Below are 14,972 nucleotides of genomic sequence, written 5' to 3'. Positions count from 1 at the left end.
GGGTTTCGCTTCACTTACGCCAAGGATGCTGTGCTTTTACCATCAGCAGGACATGAGCTGGCATTTAAAAAGCACCTGCAGTCGCTTAGGAACTGAAGCTCACTGAAAGACAATTAGTCTCTTCTGGGAACTGGATATTGGCTTTTACACTGAATTTGTAGAAGGACCTGAAACTAAGCATCAACTCAAGAGTCTCTGTACTATTATAATCTTTTTCTGCCTCAGGAATACACCAAGACTGGGCCTGGGAGTGACTAATAAGTTGCCCCTATGGACTATCATCCCCTTTACCTTCCTTCACAAAATTCAGTATTGGAGATGAAGTATTCCTTCTACCTGAGCCGCCACTGCCTTGTTGATAACGTTCATGTGCTCACCACTAGGTCGTTCCAGAAGAGCAACTTCCAAACTTTCCCTTGGTTTTCTTCTTAAAAACAATAATAATAATAATAATAAAAAGGAAATGTATTTCCGAGATGTGATCTCCTCTCTGACAGGAGGGGAGGGAGGGTTTGGCTGGGTAGTCCACGTGACTCAGTATCTGGTAATTATCCAGCCGCAGAGGCAATGCGAAACGTTCTGTGCTGTCGCAGAGAATGACAGCACCTGGAGCTCCAGCACCCAGATAAAAAGCAGAGAGACTATCGGGCAGATGGAGAAAGGCAATGCTACATTGCAGGAGGGGGGAGAGAAAAAACAGGGAGAGGCAAAAGCTGGCGAGAAACATCAAGGCAGCCGGCACAGCTACTGGAGAATGAGATGATGCCACAGATTAGTATAGAAAAGGCCAGTTCTGAAAGAAGGGAAAGCAGAAAGAAATTGGATCACAGATCAAGGGTTGTCCAGACACGAACGTTTGGGGAATGAACTGGGAACAGCAGCAGCAGTGAATGGGGATTGCAGGATCTGAGCACCCAGATGCATGGTCCAGTGCTCATCCTCCTGTAATTAGTGACAGACATTTCAAACAAAGCTGGAACACCTACTAAAAGGATGGCGTAAATCACCATCTAAATCTCATGATCCTTTCCAGCCACAAAAGCCCATTAATCTAGACTTAAGCAAATATGAGTTGGCCTCCTGTCTGAATGACAGTTTGCATTCCACCTTGTAAGTTTGTACTATACCTCTTTTATCCCCAGGCATTTCTTAACCCCTTGCCCCCTTTTTCTTTTGTTTTTAAACTCATTAACATCCTCATTTTGAGATAATTTGATAATTTGTTGCTGAGAATTTCATAGATTAACCCTTAATTGGTACAGGGCTGTGACTTGTATCAGATTTAAGTGTTACAGGAAACTCGGAAGTGACTCCATACTCTGTATGATGTGAAACAGTTCCTCCCAACACCTGAGTAGTACACTACCTGGCTTCCAACATCGTGCTGTTTTGAGGACCTTATCTTTTCCATCTATACTGTTCCTTCTCCAAAAGGGAAAGGAGAATACGGAAATTCCTTTTAGAGGCAAAGCACAGTGGGAACGGGAGCAATATTAGCGAAAATAAGACCAAATTTTCCCATCTTCTCTGAGGCTCTGAATACCTGAGATGACTCACCCAAATTATCATCCACCCTTCCAAGCACTGCCCTCAGCAGCTGAATGAGAAGGATGGCTTACGGCAATGAGGGCAATGGTGGGCCTAACCTGCCTTATCCCTCCTGCTGCTGCATCCACAAGAGGGACATCTCCTTGATGTGCCAACACTCCAGCTATTATTTACAGCTGACCCTTTCCATCTAAAGCTCCCACTGCTGCTGCTCAACTGGTGGAGTCGGGGCTTGTAGAGATTGCACAGATCATGTACAGAGAAACACTGGCTTCCTTGACTGCTCCAACGCTGTCATCAGTGCCACTGTGGACTAAGCTACACCCATGCGAGCAACAGTAGGAAATAGAAAGAAAAAAGTCTAATGTAGACACAGCCTTTGAGGAGCTTAACCCTTCTTCCCCTTTTCTATCTCTCTTCCACATGAAAGTAGAAAACAGCTTCTGAGCAAGGCACACGTTCTCATTTCCATATCTGAAGCCAGTGCTGAAATACCATCATGAAATAATGCCTTGAGAGAAGAAGACACGAAGCAGATTCCCTTTGAGAGATTCTGCTGCTTCTCTTTTTTAATTCCATCCAAAACCAACTTCGGATGAGTACGGAGCGCACCTGGACGGTACAGTCAATCCCAGGTTACCTTGTTACCAGAGTGATATGGGGAAATTGGAGGGAATTCAGAGGCAAGCAACAACAAAATCCATCAAAGACTGGAAAGGGATCAGCATCTAAGGGAAGCTTAAAACATTAAATATGTATAACTTGACTAAGAGAGGACTTAAAAGGGATATGTTGACAAGCTATACCTCTTTGGAAGCTGAAAGCACCAAGGGAAGAGAGGAATTATTTAGCATGATGTGTGGGGGTCCAGAAAGGAGAACTGAGTCAAGAAAGAGAGGAGAAATAAGTGTTCAGACTTGAAGAAGAAGAACTTTTTTACCACCTTCAAGGGCTAGTCTCATGAAGAGTCCCCCAAGGAAAGCAAGGAAGCCTCTAATGTCTCAGATACTTAATACAGCTACAGTCTTCTTTTCATTAAGTACATTCCTAAGCAATCAACTACTAGTTGAATAAACTACCGATACAAAGACTAAATGTTTTGTTATTTCCAAAAACCACTGGCAGATGGTCATATTCCCAAAAGCATTTCAAGTTTTCAAGCCCTTGAAAGTCACAACTGACCCCTGACTTTTAAAAGTGCTCAGCACTGAGATTAAGATCAGATCTGCCAAACTGCTCTGGGGCCTACCAGCTCTCAGTACAACACCAACATTTCTAAACAGCATTTGGCAGAATGAGTTCTTTACCAATGTAACCCTTTACCTTGCTGTTGAATATGAGCTGTTATTGAAAATACGTCTCACAGACGTTTTATAATCATAGAAGAAAGTGCTAAAAGGCTCAGACGTGTTCTGCTTATCCTGTGTGCCAAAGAGCTTCATTAAGTGGAAACCATGGCAAAGCCATAAAAGCTAGGCAGTGCTTGGCAATAGTTTTGTCCCTTTATTTGCAGCTTTGCTGCATTCTGCCTCCTTCCAATGCACCACTTCAGCCCACCAAAGGAGCCTTTCCAAAGGAGGCACTAGAAAAAGGCTTGCAGGGGAGGGGAAGAAGAGAAGTGGCTGGAAGGGAGAATTCTGAAAAGCTTTGATCTGAGCTTACCTTCACCCTCCAATACAGTACGCCTTGCAGAAGAGGACATGTTTATAAATAAATAAACAGCAGAGGAAAGAGGGAAGAGTGGAAAAGAAGTGTCAAGCACATTTGATAGTGTTTCGTCTGTTAATACGAAAGCCAGGAGCTTGGTTAAAACCTCCTGTTTGAAACAGACTGGTAGGAAGGCAGGACTCATAGAGAAATGGGGAAGGAGTAATTCCCGCAGTCATCCTGCAGTGAAACCTGGCAGACCTGACCTGCCTCATAGGCAGAGTTGCTTGGTGTGCAGTGGGGATGGTGAGAGGTGGGGAGTGATGGCTGCAAAACAGCCTTCACAAACCCAGACACCACCTTTGGGCACACTTATCTGAGCACTACTGTGAGAGATTGTGCTTTCATTCTCTCTAATTGGGAACTGCCTGGGGACACTAATTCAGAGCAGAAAGCAGCAGCCAAGGCACAAACTCATGCTGCCCACAGTTTGAAAGCAACAGGCTTGGGTCAACTGGCTCCGAGCTTTGGAGCATGAACTCCCGCGTAACTCCCAGCAGCATCGCAGACATAACCGCTCTGACTGCTCCTGAACATTCTGACCTGCAGTCTTCAAGAACTGGCAAAACAAGCTGTGCAAATCGGCAAGAAAACCGAACTTTAATTTTTTTTTTTTGCACTTCCACGCAAAAACAATACTGCTGAATCCTGCTGGAAGGGTTCACCCAGAAGTACCTTACCTGGACCAACTGTCCTTCGTGCCACTTCTCCCAGAAGCCTGCTGTGCAATGACACCTCTCCCCTATGCACAGTCAGTCCCCTACCCACAGAGCTCGGTCCTGCGCTGCCAGCAGCTTGCTTTCTTCCTGCCATGGCAAGCGCTTAGGCTGCCCACGTGGACCATGCCTGATCCTGCCCGTTCTTCTGGCAGACTGCTTGTGCTAACTAATTTCCCGAAGTCTGGCAGTGAATGGAGAGATGCCCAACTGCAGCTTCAGCCGGTGTAAATCAAAGGTCAATGAGGCCTTGCTAAGTAAATGGAGATGCCTAGATTTACATGACTTGAGGCTCGGCCCTGCTTCCTCACATCAGCTTCTAAATGAATTTGTTAAATACAGCACTTCAGTCTGCTCAGTTAAAAGCAGCTCCAGCTGGCAGGAGGTTTCAGATCCAGGGATTGTTTAAAAGATGAGGATTTGTAGCCTGCTCTGCGTTTACACTTGGCTAGAGGTAGGCTTTCACCAGCCATGCAAGGGAGCTGACGTCGTGCCCACCCAGTGGGTGTCTGCATCCCCAGTGTCTGTGCTTGGTTGGCATTTACACAGGACTGCACAACCTTGTGGGACACCTAAACCAAAATTACCCTTGGACACTGCTCACTTCTGAGAGCTACAAGGCAGCAAATACGAGGTTCTGCTGTACTTCTACCACTCTGAGGGTTTTCTTTTTGGTCTGCTCTATTAAAACAGCACTTCTTTCTTGGAGAGGATGTGTGCTGAATTTTAATCTGCAGCAGCGTAAGCACCAGTACTGGCAGCAATGAGAGCTGTTTGGGATTTGCGAGACGGGAGTGAAATAGTAGTTAATTTTGACATTAAACCCTAGAAGTGAGAATGTTAAAGTTATTCTTAGGTTTTGGGGGAAAAAAAGAAGCTGTACTGTGATCGTCTGGCATGGCCCCCCCCCCCCCCACCCCTCCATGTATTGCATAGATCTCGTGATTCCTGCAGTTTAATCCCTTATCTGCTCACTAAAACAGATGGTGTTGCAGGCTCTTTGCAGACTCTGACAAATATGACTGCGCTGGGAACACTGCTCATATATCCACAGCTTGCTGCACAACCCTCAGGACGAGATGCACTGGCTCGAGATGAAAGTTCACATTCAAAGCAAGGAACAGATCCTACAGTTTCTCCTTCAGCATTGCTGCTGAGGTCCTTCCATGCGCTTGGAACAGTCACACACAAAACATCTTCTTACAGACCCACGTAAAGCTCACACCAGCATGACCCTCTGAAATCTTCATGCTGAGATCCCAGTCAAATCCCCTCTTCTCTTTGGCCAGACATGTTGTTTTCCCTCAAGGAACACATCCATGTGCTAAACAAGGATACCTCCAAAACAGCTGGAAGATAAAAGACAACTGACTCAGGGGACTTGAGACCAACCCCTCTCTGACTCTGTGGTGATCGTGCTGGCTGTGCTGCTGCAGCTTTTCATCAGGGAAAAGCAGTTCAGCGTTGCCCAGCCTCGGTATTGCTCATGCTGGGCTGCTGCACGTCTCCTCTCCGTGATGCTATCTTGAGTGTGTGAGATCTGCCAGTGTTAGGAAAGACAAGTGAGGTTAACCGAGCTACATGCATTGCTCCCCCTAGAGCAGTATACAGCAGTGATAAACCACCAGTGGAGCCGCGTTGCGGTAAGTACTGGGCCGGAGGTGAAGCACGAGGTTACGGCAGCAGCTCTACTGCCTGTCCCCTCCCGCCTGGCAGATCCTGGGTAATAAACCACTCTTCAGCCTTTCTTGTTCCAAACCCAAACTGCTGGGATTTGGGGAAGATAAAGGTTTCAACCACCATTCAGGAGAGCCTTTGCAAGAACTAAAAGCCTCCACTGGCATAAAAGCAGACATGTAATGGGCTGTCTCTGTCCCTGGAAGTAGTTTAGCACCGCAGGAACTTAGAGTCCTTTTATCTCTCTACTTTATTTAACCAGAGTCATTAAAATAAACTGATTTCCCAGCCAATTAATTATCAAATATCTGTAACAGCTTTCAAGTCCTGCCATTACTCAGGCTCGGAGGCCCCCACAGGCAATGTGAAGCCGCACTCCCTTACCTGCACCATTGCTGCTCCTGCCCATGCTCAGCTGCACGCAGAGAAGCACCTTGGGGGCACAGTGAGTAGCAAGCAGTGAGTGCCCCCCACTCAGCACAACTGCAGGGAAATGCAGATGCTCTTTGTTCAGACATGGGCATAAGCAACTTCTGTGTTACCCACCGAAAAACCAGCCTCTACCCCTTTGTGAACTGGAAGGTTGTACTCACCGTAGGTGCGCTAGCAATGCCCCTACCATCTATTTTATAACCAATACACTCTATTCCTGTGTGGTTTCAATTAGGGGATTTCAGATGAGATTGAGGATAATGCATCCCATAATTACTTACCCTTCTCCTTTCTGGAAACTCAAGCAGAATCATTTCCAGGCCAAAATGCGGTCTCTCTTGATTGATGACGCTAATAAAAAGGCTTTATCGTGATATAAATAGCCTTAGAAATGTCCTGGAGAGTCAATATCGGTGCTTGATGGCCTTACGCAAGCAAGGTCTTTATCTTACGGTATACTAATGCTTAATGAGTTATGATTTTGCAAAGTTTGAATTTGGGCACAGAATGGGGAGTTACAGAAGGGTTAGCTCCCGAATTAGACATGCGAAGTAGGAGCTGCCTAAACACCTTTCCTCTTCTTCACATTCCCTGTTAATAATCTCTTCGCTCCCAGCCTGCCTGGTGCCAGTTCAAACCCAAGCACCATCTGAGCACTGCAGCAGCCATGGGAATGCACCACTCCAATCTCCCATTGCTGGAAGGTTACCAGCTGCCACCACGGTAATCAGAAAACCTGAGAGTTCTCGCCTGCTGTGCACGCATTGAGCACCTCTCAGGCTTTATGGATGCACGTGGTCATGTTCTAGGTGAAGGGCATCCATCTGCCTGCTCTAGAGCACACCCACGGCATCCATCACAGCAGCCAAAACATTGTCATTGCTTCATGCAAGGTGAAGGCTACACAGTGCCTCCCTACACAGGAGAGGGGAGAGACACACATGAGAGAAAAGTCTAGGGCCTTCTTTTCTTTTAAGAGCCGCAGCAAATCTCAGTCCTCATAAAGGCAAAGCACAGTTTGCAAGGCTTTCTTTGAAAGCAGGGCATCCTGAAAACACACAGCCGAACCTGGCAGGATTGTCACCTTGTGCATGCAGAAACATAAGATGTCATCGTCACATTTGACCATTTAGCTGTGCCTTCCAGCACTGCTACTTCGGCTCGGATCTGGGTGCTGAAGAGCTTTGCTGCGAGTGACAGAACCATATCCACCTGTCAGAAAAAGCTGCTGTCATTGCAACCCTGACAGCGATGTGATCAGGGCCTGACAGACAGGCAGAAACAAGAGAAAAGGAGCCATCAGCAAGGGCGACCAAGAAAGTTTTGGGGAGAATGGTATGAGACTGCATGGGAGGGGATGCAAGTGAATGACAGAGGGACAAGGCCATGCTCTCTCCTCCATGTTATCAGTGCAGAAAGGTGAAAAGATAACACTGTTTCCAGCCCTGCCTCACCTCTTCACCCATTCCTCCCTACCACAGCCATACCCAGCCACATAATTTAGAAGCAATTTTGTTCTTGGCAGTAGAGCCCCTGCGGGTGCACAAGCAACTGTGCATGGGTGCATGTGTCATCTGCAGCGTGCACAGGGTCTGCTGAGACAAGAAGGCAGCTTCATATATGCCAGAATGAGGCCTCGGTCATAGAACGTGCGTGCAAGGATGTGAGAGAGACTCTGCTCTGCAGGGAAAGCAGACAGCGAGAGTGAGAATGAGAAGGTGTGCAGGATTCGTCTGAGATGAGGAGTGTGTGTCAGAGAGGAAAAAGAGAGAGGTCTTGTTCACAGCCTTCCTCAATGTGTTTGATGAATATCACAAGTTTTAACCAAGAAAAATATGTATGTATTCAAATCAAACACCAAACATCCCGTTTGCCTAGAGCACTCCTGCATTGCTTGTTTGTTCTGTTGCAAGCTGCTTGTTAGAGGAACACAGGAAACAAGAGAAGGAAAAAAAATCCAACAGGCTGACATATTAAAACACAGGCAGCTATCAAGGTGGCAACAACAGTGGAAAGCAAAAGGCGGGCAGGACAGCTGGAGAGCTGCCGTGATGCCGCCAGAAGGAGAGCTGTGTGTAGAGCTTCAGAAGCCTTGAGTGCATTATGATCACTTTTAGTGTACACGAACTGAGATTTTTCAGCAGCAATCTACAAGGGAACGCACCCAACAGCCCACTTCTTACAGCAAGGAGTTGAAGGACGACACTAGAAGCGCTGGTGTCCTGGCTCCATCCCCTGTAAAGCCCTCTGCACCGCTGTGAGGCAGCCCCTGTTGTCAAAATGAGTGCAGAGTGACAAAAGGATTTGAGCTGGATTTACCAACGGGAAGAAAAACAGCAACAATAGATTGAGTCCAAACCTCTAGGGGCTAATGGCTTTCCTAGGACTCCAGGTCAGTCAAACATGGATCTAAAGACAAAGACAGCTCTGCAAATATTTTTCCCTGTTCTTTTATGCTTTGTTCTTGCTGATAAATACAAATACCTTCCCATGTTTACAGCTCTTCAACACTACCACAGTCTCTGGCCTGTGGTGCCCACAGGGAGAATCTACCAACACCTACACACAGTCAGACCTGCTGAGCAGCTCATGGTGCTGCAGGCAATGCAGGCAACCAACTGGAAGAGTCGCAAAGCCACCAGTCCACAGACACCATGTTCAAGAGATCTCAAGATCACTCAAACACTATGGGTCATGGACTGACTTGGCTAGGATAAAGGCAGCTGCAGAGTTACTGTCCTCCCTTTTTTTAACATCAGAGCAAAAGATTCATTTATATATTGAAACAGAGCCCTCACAGAAATCACATAGTCATTAAGGTTGGAAAAGATAACTAAAATCAAGTCCAACCATTGACCAACCCCCACCATGTACACTAATCACATCCCTCAGTGCCACATCACCATGGTTCTTGAACACTTTCTGGGACAGTGACTCCACCACCTCCCTGAGCAGCCTATGCCATTGCCTCACCACTCTTTCTAATAAGCCATTTTTCCTATTATCCAACCTGAATCTATTCTTTCACAACTTGAGCCCACACCTTCTTATCCTACTGCTGTTACCTGAGAGAAGAGGCCAACACCCACCTCACCACAACCTCCTTTCATGGAGCTGTGATACGGGAAGGTCTCCCCTGAACCTCCTCTTCTCCAGACTGAACAATCTGAGTTCCCTCAGCCACTCACCCTAAGACTTGTGTTCCAGACACCTCACCAGCTCCACTGACCTTCTCTGGACGCACTCTAGGGCCTTGTAGTGAGGGGCTCAAAACTGAACACAGTACTCAAGATGCAGCCTCACCAGCGCTGAGTACAGAGGGACAATCACCTCCTTGCTCCTGCTGGCTGCACTACTTCTGTTACCACTCAGGATGCATGACACCAAGGGAAGGGGAATGCTAGATGGACAGATGGGTTAGAGGTGGAACAGAAGAAAAATGAAAGCATGACACTTGCGCAGAGTGCTGCTCTTGGGTCGGGGCAATCCCAGATATTTACACACACTGGCAGGAAGATCTCCTTGAAGACAGCATATAAACAGGAGGGGAAAGGCTGTTTATGAGGGTGGATAGTGATAGAACAAGGGGAAGTGGTTTTAAACTCTGACAGGGGAGATTTAGGTTAGAGATTAGGAGGAAGTTTTTCACACAGAGGGTGGTGATGCACTGGAACAGGTTGCCCAAGGAGGCTGTGGATGCCCCATCCCTGGAGGCATTCAAGGCCAGGCTGGATGTGGCTCTGGGCAGCCTGGTCTGGTGGTTGGTGACCGTGCACATAGCAGAGGGTTGAAACCAGATGATCACTGTGGTCCTTTTCAACCCAGGCCATTCTATGATTCTATGACTCTATAATCTCTAACCAGACCAACCCTGGCTTCCTTTGGGCATGAAGGTTAAAGCCACTAGGGCAGCGCTGACTGCTGCTCCATGCACTGCACATGGGGTCTTGCCTGGGGGTGCTCTCGTATTCTCCATGATGATAGCTGTTACAGTGCAAAAAAAAATGACCCAGAAACTTCACAAATCCTTCTGCATCGTTTGACTCTCTGACCTCCGGAGGCAGTGTGGATTTCACACACTGACTACCTGCTGTGCGAAAAAGTGTCTCCTTTCATGCGGTCTAAATTAAGCCGCTATTAGCATCTCCAAGTGACCTCTTGTTCTAGTGTTACAGGAGGAGAGAAGGAGGAGGGACCAATCCGTTTCCGCCGCACCCTTCATTAGTGTAACTAACTCAATTACAAGCCTACAGTATTCGGATGTGTGGAGCTCACCATCCCTTTGGAGCAGGATCAGGCAGTGCATGCATGGGGATGGCAGAGGGCACGTCACCAAGCACGAGGAGGGAGAGATGCAAAGGGGAAATGGAGCTCGTGTGTTTTTGTGAGATTTGTAACAGTGGAAAACAGAAGAAAAAAAAAAGAGAAAAAAGAGCCCCATTTGGTCCAACCGACTGCCTCCTTGTAGGTAAATCTCACAAGATTACTAAGCATGCTTCACGGCCCTCTGGTAATTCTACATGCTGTCTTAAATGAGGGTGTAGCCAGTGTTCAAGATAATGTCATTTTTTATAACATATTCCCTATTGTTTTCCTGTCCCTTAAAGGCAACCAAGCATTCTCTCTGCTTTTGGAAGCGATACTACCCAGTGAAGAAGCTTTTATCGAGTTACTCACCATGACTCCCAATCTCTTCCCCCTGAGAAGCCCGGGAGCTCAGCTCATCACCGTGCAGCTCAAGTGGAGGCTGTTTTTGCAGCCTGCTTTACTGCTCTGCAGCCCACCATGGTGCTGATGGGCCTTGTGACACCCTAACGTTGGGCTGGGTCATCACCAAAACACTACGAACAAATGCAGGCAGACAGAAGTCCTCCAAATAACTCTCTGACTACCACTGTAGCTGTTCTCCATGGAAGGTGCAACTGCTCTCTGCTTCCTAGCACTCAACCATTTTTTAAACCATGCCAAGACCTTGCCCCTTCTCCCATGGCTATTTATTTCCCTTCGTAATTTCCTGTGAAAGGCCTTATCAAAGGCTTTGTGAAAATCAAAGCATGTTATGTCTGCTGGGGATCACCTTTATCTCTTACTTTATTGAACTTAAAAAAAATAAAAACTCGTGGCTCAAAAAGGCCCAGTTTTACCTTCTAGAAGCCGCACAGGATTGATCCTGTTGTGTTACAGTTATCCGACTATTGTACCTGTCGGTCTTTAATTAGCTCCACAATCAGTTTGGCTAGGATTGAAAGAGAGCTCATAGACACATAACTCCCAGGATGTCTTTTGATTATTAAAAAAATAATAATAGCAGTTAGCATGCCTTCAGCATTTCCTCTCCCAGTGCACTGGGGTGAAGGCAGGGCAGGCTGGAGACACGTGGGGGGGGAGGAGGGACAGCAGTCTGCCACCAGAGCCCCATGCCATCATCCCTTCTCTACAGCAGGTCCTTGGCTGCGGGAGCGGCAGTTGCTGATCTGCATCATATTGTCTGAAAGCGGCAAGGTTTCCGTGTTTTCTTCCCGAATCCAGCCCTGCTATTAGCAGCTCTGCGCTCGTTAGAGAGATGCAGTTTATAAGGATCTGTCAGACACTGCTGTCAGTATATTTCATGCATTATTTACTTCAGAGCCCTGAGACTAATGCTACCCCAGTCCCAGTGATTTACTGCATTTGAGTTTCTCAAGCTGATCCATAACTTTGGGTAATAATAACAATAACAAAATACTTTGTATGCATATATCATCCCCATCAGCAAAAATCCGCACAGAGACGAGTGCACGATGCCCACAGAGCTGCCACTGCAATGTTCCAGGGTGTCAGCCACATGCAGGTATAGCCCCTCACACAGACACGTCCCTGCACCCTGATTTTGGATCACTTGGCCCAAAATCTGCTGGCACATGTGGACACCTGTGGGTGTGGGTCTGCACCACAAGGCTGCAAGGATAGCCCTGCTTGGGCAGAGGAGGCTCCCAAGTGAGCCCACAGACAGGATCCCCTGGCCTCAAGGAATTAAAATTCTCAGCAGGGTGCTTGGCGGCTGCATGGAGACTCTGCTCAGCATCAGCCCCTGCTCCTTCTTCCCAGCTGCCTACTGCCTTGTGAGAGGCTGACAGCATAGGGAGGATGCTTGCTGCCTTTGCTGCAGCTTTCAATGGCATCCTTCTCCCAGCACTGTGTAAGCACAGTCCCCTCACTGCTGCCTCTTGCTCTTCCCAGCTTCCTTCTCATTCACACATCACCTACCATTACATCTGACCCCTGCTAGCTTGGAAGTTCATTAAAAGGCTCTTGATGAGCTCTAATGAGTGCCCACGCTCTGCAGAGTGGCTGGCGAGCCTCCCCATCCCCCTCCATGTGGAGCTTCCATGGCCTCCTTGCACACGGAGGCAGGGATGACTGCCAAGATGAGCCCAGGGCTTTTAAGGATTGCTTTTTCTCTGGCTTGTTTGCTTTGATTTACTCTGTCCTCCAGCTTATTTGAGCAGCAGATTATCCCAGGGGAGGCTGTATGGACCCCAGGCCTCTGCGCCTGGCCACTACCTGCGGCACTCCACCACAATGCTCGCAGCCTCAGGGACGGGCATGCTGCATCCTGGCAAGCTCTTTGCTGCAGGCCCTATCATAGTAATACTAATAAAACCCAGTGAAAAGTGCCCACTCGCCCAGGCAAGGCTCTGCAGCACGGAGGCCAACTCATGCCACAATGCTGACACAAAATCACTGAGATCAATGGAAGCGTTAAAGTTGTGCTGGGAGGATGGGCTTCTCCACAGCCTTTTACATTTCACAGAGCTCGTTTTTAGGGGCAGAAGGAATTGCTTCTGAGGGACTGACAGAGCCAGGGCTGTTGCAGACCACACTGCAACCAGAGAGCCTGGAAAAAGAGGGCATCCTCAGTGAGTGGGCTCCTCTGCCGTGAGGGATGCTCCTGGAACCCTATATTGTGAGCCAGGACTGCAGAGCGGAGCCTTAAATCAGGAGCCGTGCTCTCCCTCACAGGCACCAAAACAAGCTGCTTGAAAAAGCCGTCATTTATGGTCTCAATAAATTGCCTCTCCAAATCACGCCCAGATGTGCAATTTAGGGCCCAGTCACCTTGCCTTTTTATTCTCACTGCAAAGTGCTCTGCTCTCCAACGGCACTCCCTGCCTAGTAAATCATGACAAAATACATTAAAAGCACCCATTATTGTTATTAATTACTATTATTGCATTAGCAGATTCAACTACTTCCTTAATCTCTCCAACAGCTGAAGCCCTGGGCTTGCTGAGCAGGGCTGGTGAGTGTGGATGGAAGCACCTGGGGATGGGATCTTGCCTCCCTTTAGGGCAGCCCCCATCCCCACAGCACTGACACGCAGAGCTGCTCCATGGAGCCGGTTTGTGGGTTGAACATTACCATGGAGCAAGTTCAAGGTTGAAAAGCCAGGTGGGGTGGGGAAGAAAAGAAAGCTACCTGGCTTGTCTGCAGGCTCAGTAATACCATAATACTTGCACACAGTGAGCCAGGCAGCCGGGCAGCCCATGTTTATCATGCTGCCCTAATGCTCAGCAAATACACTTCTACTCTCAGCAATGAAGCCTCCTGAAATGTCAACTCAAGCAAGCCAAAACATCCCTTGGTCTCATTTTTTTTTTTCATGCCCTTTCTCTGCCTTGTCTACTTAACCTGCATTCCCTTCAAGGCAGAAGGTATCTCAAGCTGTTTTTGTACCTCAGAGGCTGAAGGCCCCCAGCTTTCTGCACTCTAACCCATGCTAACAGTAGTAGTACTCAGTTCTCTGCACAAAGTCAGACAGACTGGTGTACCTGATCATCAGCAACCTGGATGACCATAGAATCATAGAATGTCATGAGCTGGAAGGGATCTACAAGGACCATTGAGCTCAACACCAAATCTCCATCATCTTTAGGAAGAAAATCAAACTCAGGGAAGTTTGGGGCTCTCTGGAGGCTATTCTGAGGACCTGGACAAACTGGATAACAGGAGCTTCATGAAATTCAACAAGGACAAGTGGAAAGTCTTTCATCTGCTGAAATGATCCCGTGCAACACTTCAGAATGAGGTCTAACTTGCCCTGCAGAAAAAGACCAGAGTCCCTGTTATTAACAGCTGAAGATCATTCTCCAGCATGCCCTTGCAGCAAGGAAGGCTAAAGGCATAGCTGGCTGCAATAATGAGAGTGTAAACAGCAGGCCAAAGTAAATGAATATTTCCCTCCCATCAGCAGTTCTGAGGGTACAATTGGAGCAATTTTGAGCTCTTAAAATGTTTGGTGGGAAAAAAATATATATATTTTCATAATGAGGGTGTTGCAGCACTGGAAAGGTGCCAAGGCAGGCTGAAGAACCTCTGTCCTGGGAGATTTCCAAAATTTAATGCAGCAAGGTCCAGTAACCTGATCAAATGCTGAAGTTAGCTCTGCTTTGAGGAGGACGTTGGACAAGAGACCACCAGAGCTGCCTTCCCAACTAAGTTTCAAAGAGAATGTTGGCAGTTCTGTCTGTGACAGGACTGGTTGAAAGCTGAAAGTGGAAGGACTCAATGGGAGATTCAACCATATCAGCCCTCTAAGCCTCTCAAAACAAGTCTGCCTCCTATCAGTATCAAGTGAGCAAGGGAACAACACACAGCCCTCCTTTCTACAACACACAGCTGGTCCTTTCTACTCTGCTGCTCGCCTTCTCTGCCGCCATCCAAACTCTCCAATGGGATGGGAATTCCCAGGCACACGTTTGTTTACTCTGCCAAGGAATTTTTGTGTATTTCTGAAGGCAAGTGTTGTTCCCGAAAGGTGGAGGTACCTCCCTCTAACATGAGGAATTTTCCTAGGAAGGAACTGGGATGAAACTGGAGAGACCCATGTCACAGTCATTTCCTTCAGCACTG

At 47.5% G+C, this 14,972-nt stretch overlaps 1 protein-coding gene across 4 annotated transcripts in view; it reads right to left on the bottom strand.

The window, feature by feature from the left end:
• Positions 1–14,972, bottom strand: part of LOC122155797 (limbic system associated membrane protein) — a 341,409-nt gene that overhangs the window by 164,670 nt on the left and 161,767 nt on the right. The gene's annotated exons all lie outside the window — the stretch shown is intronic.

This window comes from Centrocercus urophasianus, unplaced genomic scaffold (assembly GCF_019232065.1).
Source record: "Centrocercus urophasianus isolate 14NV4802_14NV808 unplaced genomic scaffold, USGS_Curo_1.0 seq_12, whole genome shotgun sequence".
In the NCBI taxonomy this organism is placed as follows: Eukaryota; Metazoa; Chordata; class Aves; order Galliformes; family Phasianidae; genus Centrocercus; species Centrocercus urophasianus.
This window is presented reverse-complemented; position numbering and strand designations above follow the sequence as displayed.